The following is a 7,722-nucleotide window of genomic DNA, read 5'->3' on the forward strand; positions in this document are numbered from 1 at the left end:
AATAATAATATTAATATTAAGTGAATAATTATTATGAATAATTATAATATTAAGTGAATAAATATTAAGGATTAATATTTAATACTTCTTATGTATCAGGGACTGTTTGTCTTATTTTTATTCAGATTGATAATTCTGTTTCTCACATTTGAACAATATATAGAATTAGGCATGGTGGCAGCAGCCTGTAATCCTTGCACTGGGGAGGCTGAGACAGGAGGATCAGAAGTTCAAGGCCAGCCTGGGCTGCACAGCAAATTCAAGACCAGTCTGGACCTCACAGGGAGCTTCTGTCTCAGAAAATCACACCCATATGTGTGGAGGACTACCTGGGTGACTCTCCTTGAAGGAGGAGCAGTTGTCTCCATTTTGGCTGAACCTGGCCCTATTTCCATGTATTGATATGTACAGAGATAGCTATAACTTTTCCTCATCCCTTCAGTTGGCTTTAAGGAATGCATATCAGTCTGGCCAAGGTGCTGATGGTAGTCTTTGAAGATGGCAGGCAGTGTTTCCCTGGACCCCCTGTTGTGCCCTTGTGTGAGCCAGGACGAGGCAGGATGAAGAGCCAGTGCTCCATGCTGTCATTTGGGATCCAGCCTCGAGATAGAGGCTATGTCTTCCTGGGGCTTGAAAGATTACATGTCAAAGCTGAAATACTGACCCAAAATATTAGATACTATCTCAATTGTGTTATGTAGATTACTTTTTCTGCAGATCCTTCTCTGCATATTGCAGAGGTGATTTTAGGCCTCCTACCTAGCCCCCCTCACAGCACTCACCCATTTCCCACCATTCTCACAGTCACTTATGCTCAGGCCACTCCCTGCTTCATGAATTAATAAAACTCAGGTTTGGCCCTGGGTCAAAGCCTTTGTTCCGGATAGCCATTATAGTGGCTGGACTTAGGACCCCTTGGCTCTCCATTGTAGGGACTCATTGGTTTCTTGGTGTACCCCAGTGGGGAAGGGGAATGGCATTGGGAATGAGGAAAAAAAAGACAAGAGACAAAAGCTGAGTCAGGTGGAGCGCACTTTACTGGATGGGTAAGAGGACCTGATCAACAACAGTAGGGGCATTTATTTATACTCTCGCAAAGTTAGTATCACAAGACACAAGGTTGCCTAGTGACTAATGACTGAAATTGTTCCAGGCAGGATGCTTTTCTCAAGACTGAGGTAGCTTGACTGCTTTAGGCACTGTGGTCTTATCTTACCTCCACACATATAACCAATTTTCAGCTCCAGCCACTCCCAACATCTTTCTCTTCTGTTTTATAAATGACCAGTATTAAGTTGAAGCTGGAAAAGCTATGCTTGGAAAATACAGTCCAAATATCCATAACAGTGGTCAGTTACCAGTCTAGCTGGCAATGACAGAAGTTATTGATTTGAACCTTTTACAGCTAGTATGTTATGGCTTTTTTTTTTTTTTTTTTTTTTTTTGTTTTTTTTTTTTTTTTTTTTTTGGTACCAGGGATTGAACTTAGGACCTTAGGCTTGCCAGGTAGGCACTTGTGCCGCTGCGCTATATCCCTGGCCCATATGGCATTGTTTTTTACATCTTGTAGTTATACTTTTCTGCTGGATGTTCCAGACCAAGTTAAGGTGAGACCTGTATTAATCAATTTTCATTTCTTACTATCTGTCAAGGTCAGTTAAGTCTCTTCAGGAATCACCTTGGAACCAAATACAGCACCTCTAGATATGTCAGTGTCAGCCATCTGGATGAATCACAGCCATTGCTTGACCAAGTTGCTTTCTGAGAAAGCTTGAGAGACTTTTTTTTCTCCTGGTGACTGTCCTTAGCACACTATACAACGTGAATCACTTTCCTCTATGGTCCCATAATCTGCTTGATCAGAAAATTAGGGACTCAGCTGAGTTATAGGATGTCACAGCAGAGGTTCTCTGATATTCTGGGTCCTCACTGACTTTGGAGTGCTAGGGAAAAAATATTTGCTATCCTCTTAGCTCAATCTATTTCTAATTTTTGATCTCCAAACCTCAGTTGTTGAATATCCAGAAGAGAAGATTAATGACATTACATTGTAATGGAGGCCGTAAGTTTAATATTACTATCTTATCTGAATATCAAACATATTAGAACATAAAATAGAACTGTTATTTTCTAACAACCATGTATATCCTAATATTTAAATCCTTATAGAACGTTAACAGACCAGTTACATATTTTTACACAGACATTTAGAAATGAAAACCATACATAACTTTGCTGCACAACAATCATGATATTTTGTGACGTGCTTAAATTTTCATTTTGACAACATAATCCTTTTAACCAGTCATCCCTATTTAACACATAAGAAGCTTTTACCTAATTTGTTGTCCTTTAATGGAATGTACATCACAAGTTTTTGTTAAAGGCAGAAGTCTGAATCTGAAAGTCTTACTACTATAAGCAATCTTTATTTTATATTTTGGAAGACCTGTACATCTGAAATCATGAATACATTTAATACACCATGAGATTAACACTAATGAATTGCCATACACATGTGAAAACTTTTGTTTCTTAATTTAGTTTTGTACCAACAGCATCTTTTATGAGAAAACCTTATGTTAGTTTTTTTTTTGAAAAGCTTTATCTTTTGACCAATGACCATATTATTGGAGGTTTCTCCCAAGTGACTGTTGAGATCTTTGAGAGCTCTTTATTAATGAACAAAGGTTGGCCACCCCTCTGTTCACCAGTTGGAGTCCTGACCAATAATCTCTCCCCACTCTAAGGAATTTTTGTTTAATTAGCTTAATTTTTTAATGAACTGTTAGTAAACTAATTTTGATATCATTTAGACCAGCTGGTAACTCAGGTGAAAGCATGCTTTTAAGTTGATAACCCAAATTGTGTTATAAGCATATGATAAAACAAAAATTGTTGAGCTCAAATAAAAAGAGGAACAGCTGTTTACAGAATGACAGACAAATAGACACATGACAAGTACACAGAACAAATAAATGTACATCTTTACACAATCAGAGTGTACTCAATATATTTTGAGTGAATTGAATTATAGTACCTATTACAATTTTAGAAATTTATAATTATAATTGGACTAGTCAGATTTTTTTTGTTCATCAATTAGCAGAGATCTCAGAAAAATTTGGAAGGAATGTAATCTTTTATCTATAATTAATATCTATTTTTTATATTTTGTTTTGTCTTAAGAATATTGATAACTTTCAGTTCAGTTATCTCTATAAACTCTATCATCTATTTAGATCTTTAATTTTTATTTTGTCAGTTTCTTCAGTAGGCTCCAGGTTGAATCTAGCCTCATTGTTGTCAGCTTCTTCTCTAGATCTGGCTTCATGATATAGCTGGACAGCACACTCTAGCAAAACACAAATGTATCCCTCACCCCAAATTAGCTTTTCTTCCTTTACCTGATTGAATTGTCTTCTGCTGCTGTACTTTCATCTTTTGTAAAATTTCAAGAATTTAATAGTATATGTTGACAAGTGAAGTCTGTCATGAGGTATGAATTTTGCAGGGAAAGTTTTCCCCTTTTGTTTTTGTAATTTAATTTTGATCAGATGGTGAGTGTGTTCAATAATTCCTTGACCTTGAGGGTTATAAGAAATCCTCGTGATAAGGGAAATGTGATAAGTTGTATAAAACCTTTGGAAAGCATCACTTGTATGTGCTGGACCATTGTTAGTCTTACGTGTCCGTGGGCAGCCAAGGGCACTGAAGGCATTGAAGCAGTGAGCAATGACATGTTTGGCTGCTTCACCAGCGGAGGCAGAAGCAGAAATAAACCCTGAGGAAGTGTCCACTGAAATGTGGACCCAGTGTAAGGAACCAAATTCAGGAATATGAGTGACGTCCATCTGCCAAAGATGACTGAGGTGTAACTCTTGGGGATTATCCACATAGAAGGCAAGGGAAGTTGTATTATACATGAGGAACATTGTTTAACAATTTCTCGGGCCTGTTCCTGGGTCAAATGGAACTGTTTGCGTAAGACAGAAGCATTTTGATGAGAGGTGGCATGGGAAGCAGAAGCTTGTTGAATGGTATCTGAGGGAGTAACAGTGACAGCACCCAGCAGTCTGTCTACAGCAGTGTTCCCCTCAGTGAGAGGCCCTGGTAATTGGGAATGAGAAGGTATATGACCAATAAAACAGGGAACATGACATGATCGTATGACAACATGGAGAGTGTGCAGTATATGAAAAAGATCTCTTAACCAGTGTGTATAGTGGCAGTTTCAGTGTGGCGCATTACACTGCAGACATAAGCACTGTCTGAAAAGAGGTTAATTGGAATAAATGAATGATCTTGCAAGGCCCATATGATTGCTTGTAATTCAGTCTTCTGTGCAGAAGAGAAACCTGTATGCTGTATTCTGGAAGAGGAGGCTGTTATATAACCTCCCCTACCTGAAGATGACCCATCCATGAAGATGTAGATTTCTCCTGCTATGGGGACTCAGCTTATTTTTGAAGGGAAGACAAAGGGTATAAGGGAAGCAAATTGAACTAATGTGTCTGAAGGATAATGGCAATTAATAACACCAGAGAAATTAGCCCAAAAGCTGGATGGAGCTAATTAACATTGTCAAAGTCTGAAAATCATTTTAGATTGATCTAACAGTTTGGGGTAAACTGTTTTTATTGGAACAGGTGATCCAAATATGAAGAAGGTATCATAGCTTGTACCCCTTTGGAGGCCACCACCAGGCCTGCCACTATTTAAATGGGATGTGAAAATCAAGCAATTATTTAAACTCCACTGTTTTTAGATTGTACTACAACTTTTATAAGTTTGTAAAATACTAAAGCTTTTCTATACCAATTTAATTTAGGACTGTAAAACCAGCAGTCAACCTTATTAGGAATCAAGAGAGCACCAGAGACTTATAAAACCTTTTAAACCAACAGCATATTCTATATATGATGTCAAGAAGACTTATTAAAGCAAGACAGTTTTATTAGCTGTATAATTTAAAATGAGGAAATTTTTGACTATAACTCTAAAAGGCCAAAGCCATCACTGAACTATACATTTTTTGAGACAAGGGGCAAAATTTTTATTTGTGGGAATTATGATTATTTATTTATTTATTTATTTGACATGAGGTATTGCTATGCAGTTTAGGCTGGCCTTGAGTTCACCTTGTAGCTCAGGCTGGCCTCGAACTCGCAGCAATCCTCCTGCTGCAGCCTCCCGAGTGCTGGGATTACAGATGTACACCACCATGCCAGGCAGGAATTATGATTTTTTAAAAAAGTAATCTTTTAAATATCTCCATTAAAGCAAATCTTAGGAAATATGATTTTTTTTTTTAACTAAAGGCAAACTTTTATCTTGAGGATGGAAACAGCCTTTTAAACTTAATCACTTCAAGGGGAAAATGTTTTTTTTTTGGTACAGGGACTTGAACTCAGGACCTTATGCTTGCCGTGTAGGTGCTGTGCCCCTGAGCTATCTCTCCAGCCCCAAGAAAGTGTAAAAGGTTCTCTTTTAGTGTTAATTGTAACAGAGAAAGAGAGAAAAAAACCTGCTCTGTTCCCTGTGAGGCTTTATTCCCTGTGAAGCAGAAATTCCCTGGGAGGCTCCATTCCCTACTGAGAGTGGCCCTTTGCATCTCTCCAGGTCAGCAATCTAGCACCTTTGTTATTCCAGACCTGTAGCTGCCACACCTGGAGGTGCCACATCTGCACTTGTGTCTAAAAGCACTTTAAAATGTTTTTCCTTTAAATAATTGATTCCTAGAAGCCAGGCTAGGTGGCGCATGCCTGTAATCCCAGCACTTGGGAGGCTGAGGCAGGAGGATCGTTGCCAGTTCAGGCCAGCTTGAGCTATAGTGAGCTCCAGGCCAGCCTGAACTGCATAGTAAGACCTTCTTTTTTTATTTATAATTTTTAAATTTATGTCAAATGAAAATGATCATTTGAGCAATATGAGAGTCTGGGGTAATTTAAGCGATGTTTTAAGTAATTGTTTTTCCCTGTATAGTCCCAGTCTGACACCAGGCAAAACCTGGAGACCTCTTTGTATTAGCGCTCTGCCTCTGGTTGCTGGTTTTACTCAGTTGCTGGGCAAGCTGGTAGCAGCAGCTACTGTCTTAGTACAGGGAATGAACTCCATCACCCACATTGCCCCGCTTCCAAAGCAAAGTGGGGGCTATTGCTTATAGCCACAGCCACTTGCTGAGAGGAGAGGGACAGGAACATGTGCAACCACTATGTGTGCCAGCTGTTGCTTTTGCTCTGGATGTCCCATTTTTGCCTGAATTTTAAGTGCAGGCACTGTTGTGAGCTGAATGAACTTTTGGTGCAGATAGTGCACACACCAGTGTCAGTGGCAGCAGCAGCAGGGGGGAGCCAAGGTGCACCGTGTTCATGTCCCACCCATTTGGTTCCAGGCACACATGCCTGTAGTTGATGGCACATACCAACTGCCATGGCTGGATTGGGTGTGCAGATGCGCAGCACAGGTGGCTGGAAAATCCCAGCTGGGTCTGTGTAGATCCAGAGCATGAGCTCTCCCTGAACCTGACCTGCACCCCTACGCCTAGCGGCAATGCTGTGCTGCTTGGAACTAGCCACAAGTAATTTAAAAGAATTTTTTCCTTTTTCATCTAATTGAGCAAAGGTAGAGGATTTAAGCTCTTATCAGCGAGACCTTTGTTTTGCCCTCCTTTTTCTGCTCAGGAGTTGATTTTAAAATAGTGCTCCATGCTAAGTCCTTCGTGGTGGTCTTAAAACGCAAGGTAAATACAGGAACCAAGAAAACAACAACCATTTTAATGTACATATATATACATCTACAAACATCTGTGGTTCTTGAGACTCTTGTTTATCCCATTTTTAACTACTAGCAATTCAATATCCCTTTCTCCACTTAGTTTCTTTGAAGCCTATATATTTTCTGGTCCTAGAGGACCATATGCCTATGCTTTACACCTGATGTGCCAGTACCAAGATACTCCATTGCTGAATACTGGCTCCACCAGTGTGCTTCCCCACTCTGTTGCACGCATTTGGGAAGCATTCCTACTGACCATTATTCTCTCACCTGGTGTCCCTGTTCGGGTGCCAAATGTAGGGATTTGTTGGCTTCTCAGTGTACCCTTGGGAGGAGCAGTGGTGGGAATGAGCAAAAGATAGACAAGAGACAAAAGTTAGGTCAGGTGGAGACCTGACCTCTTTACTGGGTGGGTAAGAAAGAGGACCTGAACAACAGTAGGGGTGTTTATTTATACTCTTGCAAAGTTAGTATCAGAAGATACAAGGTTGCCTAGTGACTAATGACTGAATGATGCTTTTCTCAAGACTGAGATAGCTTGACTGCTTTAGGCACTGTGGCCTTGTCTTGCCTCCACACATATAACCAATTTCCAGCTCCAGCAGATCCCAACACCCATAACTACAAATATGCCTTAGTGTCTTTATTCTCGCCATGGTTTGTACTAAAAGTGGTCGATTAGAATTAACTCACTAGAATTCCAATAACTTTTCAATGGGATTACACATATAAATGGGATTACACATTTCAATGGGATTACACATTCCTGGGCCCCAATGAGGACTGGGAAGTACTCTCTCTATATATGTATGTGTATGTGTATGTATGTATACTCTATATGAGTGTTTTATGCTTGTTCAAAGCATTAAGACATTGGTGGTAAATTAGATGTTAATGAGGGAAAAAGTTGTTAAGGGTTTACTCTTCTTTTTTTTTTTTTTTTTT

The 7,722-nt window shown here is 39.5% G+C and overlaps 1 protein-coding gene across 2 annotated transcripts in view; it reads left to right on the forward strand.

Moving 5' to 3' along the window:
- The window catches only part of Sgtb (small glutamine-rich tetratricopeptide repeat (TPR)-containing, beta), a gene marked incomplete in the record, with an annotated part of 51,922 nt that overhangs the window by 9,917 nt on the left and 34,283 nt on the right, over window positions 1–7,722 (forward strand).

This window comes from Chinchilla lanigera, unplaced genomic scaffold (genome assembly GCF_000276665.1).
Source record: "Chinchilla lanigera isolate Chin_1 unplaced genomic scaffold, ChiLan1.0 scaffold00045, whole genome shotgun sequence".
In the NCBI taxonomy this organism is placed as follows: domain Eukaryota; kingdom Metazoa; phylum Chordata; class Mammalia; order Rodentia; family Chinchillidae; genus Chinchilla; species Chinchilla lanigera.